General features: G+C 36.8%; 1 protein-coding gene across 1 annotated transcript in view; it reads left to right on the forward strand.

Annotated features, from left to right (window-relative positions):
* TRHDE (thyrotropin releasing hormone degrading enzyme) overlaps window positions 1–14,227 on the forward strand; it is a 205,088-nt gene that overhangs the window by 65,302 nt on the left and 125,559 nt on the right. The gene's annotated exons all lie outside the window — the stretch shown is intronic.

The raw sequence follows: 14,227 nt of genomic DNA on the forward strand, positions 1-14,227 counted from the left end.
CTGCTTCAGCCAAAGTAACAGACTCCTGCAAATTCAGTCAGTAGTGTGCTGGAAACAATGTGGACCTGAACAGAGTATGAAGTCTAGGAAGTACCAGGTTATTACAATTTTATGTCAACATCAGTATGTTACCTTCAACCTCAGATCTGATCACAGAGATATACAAATAGGGTTTTCTGATATACTGTGCTGGTGGGAGAGGGGGGGATAGAAAATTACCAGACCTGCAAGAAAACAATTGAAAAACAAAATCTGGTCACCTTCAATTGCAGATGCCTACTTAATAGTCATTTAGTTCAGAAGAAGCCACAAAATACTGCCCCACTGTTTGCAGCATCCTAAAACCTTTAGTACAAAAGTTAAAAGCCTCAAATTTGGAAAGAAAACAGGGGAGACCGAGAGGTATAAATTTTCATTGTGCTTGGAAATATGTTAAACAGAATTTCCTGTATGAGCTTGGTAAGCTGACCATGTATCACTGCACAGACTAGACCGGTATAAGTATGGACCTGTACCACTGTGATGCAGGGGAAAGTTTCTGGGATGTCAGTGTGAGGCACTAGCAGGGTGTCAAAAAGGTAGAATTGCTGATTCTGCATAAGGAAGGCTGGCGAAGAGATTCTTTCTGGTCTTTGATTACATGCACCCAAAGAATTTCAAGGATTCATGATACAAATACTTTTCCTTCTTGGGGGGGTCACATGAGATTCAGTTCTCTCTTGAGTTTTTCTTACTCCTTTCCAGCATCCAAACACAGAAAATTGCAAATGTACCTAAGGATGTGAAAGGCAGTAATCTAATATAGTCAGAAAGAAGATAAAGAGTTTTGATCAAGAGGAAGGGAGACATCATTACAGTACTAGGAGAGGAGACAAGTTAACAAATATAATGAGGCAGAAGAGATATGCTGAATTGACAGTGACAGTTATGTGGAGGCCAGAATGCCTGGATTTTCACCAGGCCAAGTCATTACTGGAATTCATGTGCCTGGAGATGTGCTCTCTTAGCTGTGATTTCTACAGTACTTTTGTGAATCAGATGGCATGCTGATGCAAGTCAATTCTCTGACTATGGAAAAACACTTCAAGAGCTGAAATCTCTAGGAATGACACTTTGCTAATGTCAGAAGGACTATTACTCTATAGACTAAGTAGCAGAATTCTGTAATAACTTCCATCATCCGGGTTCCTTGTCTTTCTTTGTTAGTTGCTAGAATATATTTCTATACTTATGCATTTCTTTGTATTGCATACAATTGCATACAATTAATTCATTGTGTTTGGACATTTGTTTTCAATTGAAGCTATTTTATTACAAAAAATAATTTTTTTATTACAAAAATAAATGAAATAGTTCAGTATTTTATAAAAAATAGTTACTGTAAAATGATGAGAGAATGTCTGTGGAAAAAGCTGAGTATATGGAATGTTAAATACCAACTGGAAGGATGTGCTCCTCTAGATCCTAGAGTGATTGTTGGGATTTTTTATCTTTTGTCTGATGCTTCTAAAGTTTTCCATTGGTTACTTCAAGTGCTGAAGTTTGAAAGGACAGGTAATATTCTTGTACCTCATCACTTTGTCAAGCATAGTATTCCATTCACTGAAATTTTCATTGTCACTGCAACACTGACTCTTCACTTGTAAATGAAATAGCAGTTCCTTGTGCAGCGAAGAGCTGTGGCAAGAGACAAAAGTGGTTTTTATTAAATATGTGTTTAATTTTTTTCTTGCTGGCAGGATAGCTGGTATTCCTGAAGGCCCTAGTAATTTGTCTCTGTAGATGACTGTCTTTGGCCATCACTGCCATACCTTCAAGCTGACATCAAGCTGAACTCCCAGTCAGCGCAGACAGCAAGGAATGTACTGAGATTATGTATGGTAATACAAAATACAGTACCGTTCCTGTTATCTTTGAAGAAGAATGCACTGGACTTACTTTAAACAGTTTTTGAAGCTTTAAAGAAGAAATTTGGATTGGGGTATCCATAAAGAGCTAGTTTTAGCTGTGGATTTTTATTCCACCTAGCCAGAGGAGGTTCAGCACCTTTGAAGGTATTAAGCAAAACCACCCTTGCTTGTTTTAGCTCTATTTGAAATGCAGACGGAGGGGAAAAAAAATCAGTGTTTACTAAAAGCGAGAGAACAAAACTGGCCTAAGGAGTAAAAGATGTTGAGAAGTATCAAAATACTAGCACAAAAAAGCAAACCAAATTGGCCTCTTATTGAAATACCTGTAATGTGCCTTCCATCAAGTAAAGTGATTAGATAAGGAGAAGATTCCTCCACTGATATAATTGTTACTGTTTAATTTAAACCAGTAGATTTTTAATGCTTGCACCAAGAAAGAATCCCTCAGTTCTCCTTTGTTTTTCTTCAGCCTCGTCTGCATCTCTCATTTGCATTCTCAGATGCCAGTAGGGCGCTGACTGTGATCTTTCACATACTTAATAATTTGCTTTGAGCAAGTCTTAGTCCTTTAGAATCTGTTTTACATTTGAACTAGCATCTGATTTATATTGTTCCAGTGTTGAAAAGGGACCATGATCCACTTGTAAACAGTGTTTCATTCAGGCTGTTTAATAGCCTGTCTTTTAGGAGGAAAAGGTCATGCTTTTGGTGTGAAGGAGAACTTGGTTCAAAGTCTTCCGTGTGAATTTCGCATACTTCCAGTACAGATGATTTGTTGACTTGGTGTCCTGGCTAACTAGGTTCACTACAGAACTGCAATGGTCCTCTGCATAATATTACTAAGATCTTTAAGAATGCTTCTATGGTGCACATTGAATTAGTGTACTGTGTACCCTGTGTAGCTAGGAGTCAGAACAAAAAGACTTCCTAAATTCAGGGACTATTAAATTCTCATTCCATACTAGGCATTCTTTTGTGCCTTTCATTATACTGAAGATCTAGCAATTTATTCTCTTTCTTCTAGCAGACATTACAATACTTGTTTTGTGCAAGTTATTCTTATATTTTCCAAAAAGAAAAGCCTGTATGCTCAGTCAAACATCAAACATCACCGATGCAGCAAAATCTTTAATTGGATTTTTACTTTAAAGAGGAAATTGTGTTTTCTGTAAATAATAATGAAGCAGGATGGTTTGGGAAAATTATGATTCTAACAGAGAAAAGTCATAATAGAAACATTTTAAAATGAGACCTGTATTATCTTAATGTAAATTATTCATTGGTTATCGAGTTTTGATGAGGTTTGTGAACCTAACTTTGTTATGATTCTTTAATATAACTTTAATATAAATTTAATGTTTAAATCTGTGATGCAGAGAATGGAATTCTACTCAGGGAAACAATTCTGATTTCTGTATAATTGGAAAAGTTTATATATTCATTGGGCTAGTAGTACTGGGAGCAGACATCTATCTCCATGACTTTGTAATGTCATGGTATAACATGGGGCATAAACAAGATTGTACTTGGACAAATAGTGCTATTTCAGGAGAAGAACGTGCTACATCTGTTTTGGTATCTTTCTTGTTGCCAGGGGCTGATCAGGAAGGTTCTCGGCTTCTGTACCTGTCAGATGCAACTGATTGAAGCCAATTTCTGTCTGCTTTATGTTCACTTTATTCAAACTTCTTTTTATGGCTTCTTCTACTTGTTCAGTTTAACTGCTGTTTTTCCTTCCACATCTTTGATACTCATGTGGTCATTCAATTCTCCGTGTCACTGCATTTTGTGTAAATAGTTTGCTCTCAAATACAACTGCCCCATGTAAAGCTGTTTCATAGCTGTTTCATAGAATTGTTAAGGTCATCACCCTGCAATTTGTGAAATGCAAAATACATGGAGAAAAAGTAGATATACTTCTTTGTCTGCAATTCTTCTGGCTCTTGAGTACTGAAAACAGTTATTTCATTTGGCCATGACAAGAGTTCTCTCTCTGTTTACACAGAGTAGTATTCTAAGTAAAACATGGACACTAACAGAAAAATGCTTTATGGGAAATAAATCAGTAAAAGTGTACAAAATGCTGTTATTTAAAACATATTTTTAATCAGACTTTAGCATAAAACACTCTCTTTTGAACTAAGATTGTAAATTGTAGTGGATTTGTGTAGGCCTGATTGATCTTTGTTCTATTCTGCTAATTTAAATTTGAGGTAATATTCAAACTGTTTGACAAAGTCTTAAAGAATGACAGACTACTAAACTTGGAAAGATAATCTGCTAAACCCCAGGGAGCACAGAGATTGTGGTGTCTCAGTCCTTAGAAATACTCGAAAGCCATCTGGGTATAGTCTTAGGTACCCTGGGTCTTGATGGCCCTCCTTGAGCAGGTGAGTTGGACAAGATAGCCTTTGGAGGTTCCTTCCAGTCCCAACCATTGTGTGAATCTGTTAGAGGACTGCCCTGATGCCATGTTAAAGGTACTTCAAAAATTTAGCTTTATGTTTTCTGTCATCCTGTTTCTGAATTGGCTGTGGGATTACAGGGAGATCTCTTTATCTCAGTTCTTGTTGCCTTTTCAGACTTCTATGATGTCTGTAAACAGGATTTCTCAGTAATGGTTACAGTAATTGCTGATTAAAAACCCCCTACATCTGGCAGAAATTTGGTTATATAATTCATTATTCCAAGGAATCTCAGTATCTCTTCTATTGAGTAGCCATGATGATAATGCTGTTGTACTCTGCCTGCACATTGCAATGCACTAAGAGCTCTCTGTACTTCCAATACAGTACTTCCAATGGATATCCATTGTGCTTTTTTCTTTTTTTTGTGCATGTGTGTTTGGTTTTAGCTTGGCCTTTTCCTAATCTTTCCAAAGTTCTTGAATGCCTCTTGCTGCTCTCTCTTCCTGTTTTTTCCCATAGGAAATGTTACACTCTAAAACTTGATACCCTGTCTGTGCCATCATAAGATGAATGCACAACCTTTTCAAATGGCATCTGCCTGAATTTTGCACATTCATCTAACACAGGAATACCTGATATCAATGGCCTCTCAAATTACTTCCTTTTGTAGGCAGTAAAAAAGTTCCAATTTTAAGCAGATTCGTCCTTGTTCAAAAGCAAGGGATGATGTAGCTACTTTATGTTTTCTTATTTTTAATATTCTGCAGTTGTCTTACTCTGCTGTAACTTTGAAAATAGCAAGGCTGCAGTGGGATTCAGTTGCTGCAAGCCCACTGTTATCCCATAGTGGTTTGTTACTAGTGTGTTGGGATTATTGGTCTCAGTCAGCAATGAGCTGTGTACATTGTGTTTGTTCAGATCTTTGGATAATGCAAGTAAAGATTGGTACAGAATGTAAACTCTGGTGGAGGTCACATTAGACACTGAAAAAATGCAAATGAATTACTAAAGTGAGAGGAAAATGTTGTTATCCCCCACTGAAGTAAGAAGCTGCTTACCAGCCAGTTTAGCAGGGAAGATGTTTTTTAGTCTAATAAACAGATATTTGCATATCTAAGGAAGTGAACAAGCACTATTAAGAAAAATGGACAGACTTCATCTCAAAAATGGAGGAAACAGAAGGAGTGAGGATGAAAGATGTAAATCCATTTAGATCCCGGGAACATTTCAAAGCCTGTTGTGATTTAACTGACAAAGGAGTATGAAGATCTCAGAGGGAATGGAGGAGTGCACCTGAAGGTACTCAGTGAGACATTCATCATTTGCAGATGAATTCTCAGACCAGAACTTGTGAATAATTTTTTGATGATAGGGAAAATGTGAACATAAGGCGTGCACAAGGACCTGAGCTGGGATTACCTCCTTGTCAGTGCCAGCTCAATATGGATGTAGGTACAGATCAGTGTAACTACATTAAACATAGATTTTTTCTGTTTGGTGGTAACTTTAGTAAGCATTCAGCAGTGTTGTCAGATTTGAAAGTTATTGATAAAATGCATGACTGATTTTTTTACCTGAATTTGGCTTAAATGTGATTTAAGGGAAAAAAGAAGGCATGCTTAATATAAAAATATAGCAATGCCATACCCTAGGACATTTGTGTATCATGAAAGTAAAAAGGAAATACTAATAGGAGTAAGTGTTGCTGTCATCATCCCCTTGTCAGTATAGTCACTCTGTTGGTGGAGTGGAGAGCTGTAATCCATCACCTTTTCAGAATTTCTTCCCCCACTCTGATGAGGACTGTTGCTTGTCCAGACTGTCACTGTGTGCAGCTCCACATGTTCTCTGAGCTCTGGATGATTTTCTGTCTTGAATTTATTTTCTGGTAGGATATTGGATTATCAATCTTACTCTCTGTGTCAGAGATCTGACTGATCTCTGTAAACTTCGTTCTGGACTAGATGGTTCCTGTTGTTTGCCAGGCTCTGCTTTTCCTTTTTTTCTTAGGAAGTCAGGAGTCTGACTGAAATACTTGTCCCAGGTCTGTCCCTATCTCTTTTGTTGTCAGTTCTGGTTAGCTCCTTGACAAACTTCATTTGGTAGGATGAAGTTCATTTGGTATTGGTCACTCTTTAGTGTGTCACTATTCTTTTGTAACTTCAGATAACAAATATGTCTTTCCTAGGGTATTTTATTTTTACAGTTTACAGTATTCCTTTTTTGTGACAGATTTTCATGTTTGGGTTCTACTCTCTGAGTTAATTGAAACTATTAAACACTTGCAGTATGTCTGGAACCACAACTGTCAGAAAAAAGGCTACTTTCTAATTGCTGCCTTTAATTGTCACTAGTATCAGTTGCTTCCAGGTGCAGAACGAAGCACCATTTTCATCTCTTCCCATTGTTTTTCATGCTCAGAGAGATTTTCAGCTGTAGTGAAGCTATTCTGTTTTTCCATCTTGCTAATTTATTTGTTTTCTTTTAATTATTTCCCCCTCCCCCTTAGATAACTATGTGGGGTTAAGTCTGGGCCCAGATGCTTAAGCAAAGACCCTCTTTATTTGGAGACATGTTACTGCCTGCCTCTGCATAACAGGGTGAGTACAGGGTGGAGCCCACCACTCAGCTCTCCAGCAGCAGGAAAGTGAAGCTGCTTGATGGTTCAGATCTTGGTGCTGCGTTTTACTGTGGGAAACGCAGGGTGACTGTGCAGAGGCATGATTTTCCTTCTGTCACGCTCTTGCATACATGATTTTAACTGTGACTTTTTGGCCTGTCATGAGTAGCTGCACAGCACATGGTTGGCAGGCTGTGCCCATGCTGATAGGTTACAGAGTGAAGTAGTAAATTCACTTAGTTAAATCTCTCTAGGAAATCTAAATGCATAAAGAGGTTCACGTTGGACTTCTGTATTCTAATTCATCAGGGTGTAATTTGAGCCTTTTGTGAATGTGGATTCTGTGACAAGACTTAGTTTATATGGTCGCATCCTTAGCTATGAGTGGGAAGGAGAGAGTTTGGACTTGCATGAGGACAAAGTGAGTCCTCTGTTACTTGTGTTTCTTTAAAATTAAAGATGATGGGGTTTTATTGTGATATGTCATAGAAAGATACTAATTCTTTTATTAACATAATTTAATAAATAAAGTGATGAATGGATTACTATTTTTAGTGTTGAGATAGTAAAGTTTTATCCTGATCTACTATATCGAAAGGATTTGCATAAGAATGTAAGATAAACTCTATTCTAGGACTTAGGATACACAGCAAGATCTAAAAACAGTATCTCAGGAGCTATACAGTACAGTCCATTTGCATTTCTTCATCTTACTCTGGAACATAACATAAATAGATACAGTCCTCACAAAAACATTGCCTTCAGATTTAGTGATTATGATTAGGTACATTGTAATTTTATCTCCAGGTGAAATGTAAGATCCTGCTAATGCTAAATAACTGCCTGTCTTTGCAAAATTTCTATTTCTACTTTCCCTATTAAACTGTGCCCATCCCCTGTGAATGTGATCTCACTTTAAAGCAAACATAAAAGAGGTAAATCTTGGTATATAGAGTGTTGTACATATGCAGACATTCATCTCTTTATTGCTGTGGTGCAAATCAGTTTAATGCGTGCCAGATGAAAAAAAATAAATCTCATTACTACTCTTAAGTAGAATGGAGTTCTGGAGCTTTCTGTGTACCTGCACCTTGATTTTGTAGCAAAGAGAAGGAATATGGCAGTGGCACTTGATCATTTTCTTTGCAGCAGCATTCATACTGATAGTGCGCAGTAATCAGTGTCGTGTTGTTTTCAACCATAGAATCCTCATGCTCTATTAACTCTGGTGGTAGGAAAATGGCTGTTGGCAATTTTCCATCATGTCAGTGCTCTTAGTATTTACGTTAGAAACAGTATTTATGAAGGCAACAAAAGTATTTCTTGTTTTTTCCTCTCTCTGGATATTTCCGTGTTGAGAATGGGAATGTATTTTCTCTGTTTGTCTGTTGCTTACATCCTGTAGAGGATGCATATACAGTACTACCCCTGTTACCTGGAGTAACAGAAACCTGAGCTCATTTCAGCCTGTGTCCCAGTTTGAGCCATACAACTCCCTGTTTGAATTCCCACATAAGGCTGAAACTGAGGAAAAAAGTTTGTATTTATAAAGAAACTTTGTGAAAGATGTTTTTTCCTTGTTTAATACTGAGCAGAAATTCATAATTATCTGTCCAGGTATTATTTTAAAAGAAAAACATTGCTCCTGTGCAGATCGATACAACCTGGATGATGCACAATTCATCCTCAATGGGCGTTTGCATTCATTTTTCATTTTAACGTTGAATCATTTGATATACTTTGAAATAACAAAGCAATGATCTATGGACTGGGGGCATCAAAATTGAAAGAAATTTAATGATATGCAAGTCAAATAAAATCAACAGATTTCTATTTTATTTTCTGAAACTATAAACTAGCTGTCACCCAGTGTCAAGGCTCTGTTGCTTGAAAACATATCAGTTTTTCATTCTGTGTTTCTGCATATTCTTTCTCCTGTCCCTCCCCAGCTTTCTCTCCCACATTTTTTTCCCTCTTGGATCCTTTAATATTCACATTGCATTAAACATCTGCGATACGTATCAAATACTATGAGAATCCATCCATTCTTTATGTCAGTTAATGTTAAGTAATACTTTGTACAGCAATAAGAAGCAATAAAAACCCCAGCAATAAACTGCTGTGTGATAGTGATTTCTCCTCAGGGCCTGCAGCAAGCCATTTGATTTGACCAGAATAACAGCAAACAGTTTTAGACCTTTCCATTAACTCTGCAGGCCAGTGTCTGTGTGGATTGTTAAGTGTCAAGCTTACAGAAGGGTGGTGGTAGTATAATCCTGGAGATAAAAACTGATGGGTGCCAGAATAAGCATTTAGCTGAACAGAAGCATTCATTGAAGCTTTCCTGTGGGGGTGTCATCCAGGTTGTTTGTGGCTTCTGTGTGTTTGAATACTTAATGTGTATTGGGACAAGGAAGAGCAATACTATTAAGTTTAAAGACAGCTAATTCAGGATATTTAGGTCCTAACTGCCAAAAGTGAAATACTGAATTGATTTAGTTTTCAGGAAACATGCACTTAGTATTTTCTGAAAATAGGGTGTTTCAAAGTGTCTCAAGGTAAACATGGGCTTGAGAGAGCTTTTACCAACCCTGAGATGTTTGGTTTTTTTGGTGTGTCATCCCATTGTAACATTCCCCTGCCTGCCTCCTCCCTCCCCCACGTATTTTAAGGGGATGAAAGTATATAATGAAGTGACTTGGTTTTCCAGAACAAACTTCTTTGATATATACTAATCAAACAGTGCAGAAAAAAAAATCAGCAGCTAATTTAGATATTTCTTATAAGTACCATTATCAGTAGTTCTTTATCAGTAGAAAATTTGAATATTTCTTGCAATAACTACTGTTTGACTTCATGTTTTTTAATGAGATCTGTCACTTTTTGTATTTGGCTTGTTCCTTAAAAATCTGTATAAATCATAAAATGGTATTGTGCTACAGAAAAGCATCTTCTACTTAGTAAAACAAATTACTTTGATTAAGGAATCTGAGTGGCAGAAATATACACCCTTCTGGTAAACAGTTATTTTTTTTTTCCTATTGGTACAGTAGCATTCATTTAGGAAATTGCACAAGGCGTTTAGAGAGATTTAATAAAGCTATTGATTGCATTATGCAGTACTAGGAAAGGGCAAAAGACATACTTATGGCATGGCTTAAATAAACTGATATTAGTCCATGCTTCCTCTTAACTTGTTCAATTTGCTGTCAAAAACGTGGAAATCCCGAGAGCAAGATACCTGCACCAATATCCTGAAGAAAGTTTTTGAAGAAATGAATGAAAATAACATTGTGAGAGGCACATAGATAAATTCAAATTATTTTTGTAGGGTCATTTTTTGCAATAAAAGTAGGGATTATAAGGAAAAAACATAGAGTTCATGGAGTGAATAGTTTATCCCTGCATGCCTCCTGGGTTTATTAAGGAAAATGTCTGCGTAAAGACACTTCACAGAAAATTATTGTCTCTCACTTTGTTCTCATTTACAACTTGTGATGTTTCAAGGGTCTCAGATATTTATTTCGGAGACTTGTCCTGTATGCTAACAGAAAATGTGCAGAAATAATTCACACATCTAGTCTTTTTTCTGTTTAGTGCTTTTTAACTTCCATCGTGAGTATTAGAAATTTAATACTGTCATATGTTCTGGAGTATCTAGCCCTTGGTTATATTACAACCAGCAGCTAAAACAAATAAGATTGCAGTGCATAATGTTAGTAGATGTGGATGTCTGTTGGTGTTTATTCATGCACTCATATGTATAGTAAGGATGTGTGCATGGGTGCAATATCCTTGTCCAGCTTCAAATGGAGGCTGTTAAATGTAGTAGAATCACCATATGAAGAAGATGCTTTGATGTTTGCAAGAGAGTAGGATGGTAAAGGGGGGGGGAAAGGCCCCACAGATCCATGGCACTCTGCATGAGAGAGCTGGATCTTTTTGCATTTAATCCTTTTCTGTTCTAACCTTGCTGTCTCTTAAAGTAAGAGTGATGTTCCCAGTTTGTGCTTTGGGGAATATAATGGTTTTTAACAGAACCTAGAAGATACCACGACTGAGTGGCAAAGATTGAAAAACAGTATCATTTGTACAAATTGCACAGATACTAAGTTCATAGATAAAAAAATCCCCATCGAATGTGTATTTTCTTTGTGGCCAACCTAGGTGTGAAATTGCTAATTTCTATTTTGCAGTATGATGATAGCTTGCTGATAATGTCAGAGGATTGTATTTTGATGTAAGCTCACATAGTTATGATGCCTTAATTAAATGTTTGGAAATAAAACAAGCTGTTGAGCTATGTACAATTTTTGTAACTTAATTTCTTTTTAATGAAAGTCACACAGAAATAGATTTAAAATAAGGTATTGCATCTATTAATTTAATCCAAATGCTGTCCTTCTATTCAAATAATTGTACTAGTATAGCATGTTAGTATGAAGCTCCAACATATTTTTGTCTTGTGATTTTATTTTAGATGTGTAATTTTTACTTGTTGGTCATGAATTTAGTCTCTGTGAAGGCCAGGAGGTAGAAACCCTTTATTATTCCAGCACTACATGGGACTCTGCACTGCTATATCAGAAAATCTCAAGTAACAGTTTTATGACGCATGAGGATATTATTCTCTGCAAGCAATAACACACATTTCTATTTCCCCAGCAATATCCACATAATCAAACATTCACAAGTGCTTTACAAAGAATTTAATTAAATAGTGTGCAGAGTGACTGGATGCAGCATGTACACAAGCTGTTAGATATTCAGTAGTTCCCATTTTGCAGTTAGTGCAGAACACTTTCGTGCAGTAATATGTTGAATGATATTTCCATCAAAATGTGCATTATCACTCCTCCCTTTGTACCTTACTCCTTAAGAATGACACTAAAACCTTAACAGATGTCACCTCCAGAATCACAGGATACCTTGCTCAGGGCTCTAATGGTGTGATAAACAGGGAAATACAAATTCTCATGTTGAGACTTGAACATCACACATTGTTCCTCTGAAATCAAGCGTTTATTACTCCCCAGAGAAAGATATAGATTATCGTGTCTTCTACCACAAAACTAGACGTGTTTGGAATTTTATTTAAAGGTAGTAGAAATTTTTGAAGCTATCAAAGACCAACCACTGGAAAATTAACATTGAGACTAGGATATTCGGAATTTAGATGTAGCAATAAGAAGCAAAAAATTTCATGACTGTGAGTATTTTCAGAGACCATTCTGTCAGTCAGTAGAGATTAAGAAAGTCTCTTTGGCATTAAAGTGTAGTGTATCAGTGTCTGTACTAGGAAATGATAGTGTGCTCATATTCACTCAACATTATTGGTATGCTCATGTCACCTGCAGGGATTACCATTCTGGAAACTGACAGGGTTATCTAATATGTTTTGTTTTCTCTCTTCAAAAAAGCCCTTTCAGCAGCAGCCGGTGCGTGAAAGGGCTTTTCAGGCTTGCAGAGAAATGGGGCTGTGTTGGATGAAAGTGATTTAAAATATCCCTCTGTGGCTGCCTTCCTGCAAGGTTTTGATCTGTCCATCAGATTGGAAGGTTTTGTTGGTGTGTCAGTGCTGTAAAGTATCAGTCCAAACCAGAAAAGCAATAACAATGACACAAACAGTGACAGTCTGTAATTAGCCTATAAATGTGTTTAGTGTGAGACCTCACCCTTGTTTCCCAGTTCCACAAGAGTTATTCCAGTTTATTACTGGATGACACTGACAAGATCTATCCATTTTGGCTGGAAAGAAAAACCAAAAACTACAAATGAATGCAAAGGAGAATAAAGAGATGAAAGGACCAGTGAAAAATAGGGCCTTGGTTTTACTTTTCTGCTTGTTCTGTTCTGTGTTTAGTTTTACTTTTGTGCTTGTTCTGTGTTTAAAGGGAAGTGCTGGAAACTTAATTGGGGTAAATAAGAACAGTATTTATCTTCTGAAGACACCTTTTGGAGGAAAGTTTAATTGGTGTAAGAGAAGTTATTGCTTCCTTTACAGAGTTGAGAATGGGAGAGATCCCTGTTTAATGTTAATGAAAACTTGCCATTAACTTTAGTGATTCCACGTGGTAATGTTCGTGTCTTTTTTTTCCCCCATCCCTATTCCTTCTTTGTATAGCAGACAAGAGCTTTTCATTTGCATGTCATTTATAAAAAATTGCAGTTATTCTAAAAAAAAATGTACAGTTCAAGCTTCAACTGAAGAAGAAAAGGAAAACATGTATTTTGAATTTACTCACATGCCTAATTTTGAACACCATGTTTTGGATTTTTCCTTATTTTCTTTAATTAGGCTCATGCTCTAGTGTTTGCTTTTCTATAAAATATTTATTTTTTAGCATTTGAAATATGTCTCTGTAATTTGGATGTTTTCTGCATGTATTTGGAAGTACTTGCTAGACTTGCCCTGAATTCACTAGGAGGCTGGTATTTTTATGCTTCTTAAAGCAGGCCCTTTTTAGGAATGCCAGAATATACCCAAATTCTCATTTCCCAGTATTTCAGTGGCAACTTTCTTTGAAAGTTTTGGAGCAGGATTCCTGCAGTTTGTTTGTTCTCCAAGCCAATACCAGCACATGCATCAGCAAGCCAAAACAGACAAACCTAGGAGAAGTGTCAGTGCTGTAATACAATTTATAGTATTATTTAGAATAATTAGGTCAGAATTTCACTTGTTCATGTTAGGAAGTCACCCAGTGAAGGACCACCTAGACAGACTTGTGATAACTGCCAATGAACTAGCTTTGGAAGCAGAAGTAGTAGAGGCAAATGAGAGAGGAATGTGGCAGCCAGGCTAATTAATTAAGAGATCAGGCTAATTAGTTTGACTGGAGGGAGCACCATGCTGATGTCACATTGCAGCTTCCAAAATGCTGTCTGATTTGCACACGGGTTGTACTGGGCTTCAAATAGACAAACAAGTTGTTTCTGGGCTCTTTCAGAAATTTTTTGCCATGAAGCAGAATTGTGTATTGGTTCGTTTATGAACCTATATTGAACCTATGGAAATTTACTGTAATTTTAGATTTCTTTCCAGACTGGTAGTCAATTTAGTTCCTTTTCAATCTTGGCAGTAAGATTTTTATAAGACATGCATTGTAGTATTGAGCTGTTCAGCCTCATGCCACTGGGACAGATTCCTTTGTGCATTTTTTTACTCGATGAAGGACCATCGCATCTTGTTCCTAATATTTTCTCACTTAATAAATACAAAACTGAGGTAAAGTTCTTTAAGTTGCATATGGTTCCATTGTTCCATCTGGCAGGGCTGAGAGGTGGCTGTC

This window comes from Molothrus ater, chromosome 5 (assembly GCF_012460135.2).
Source record: "Molothrus ater isolate BHLD 08-10-18 breed brown headed cowbird chromosome 5, BPBGC_Mater_1.1, whole genome shotgun sequence".
Lineage (NCBI taxonomy): Eukaryota > Metazoa > Chordata > Aves > Passeriformes > Icteridae > Molothrus > Molothrus ater.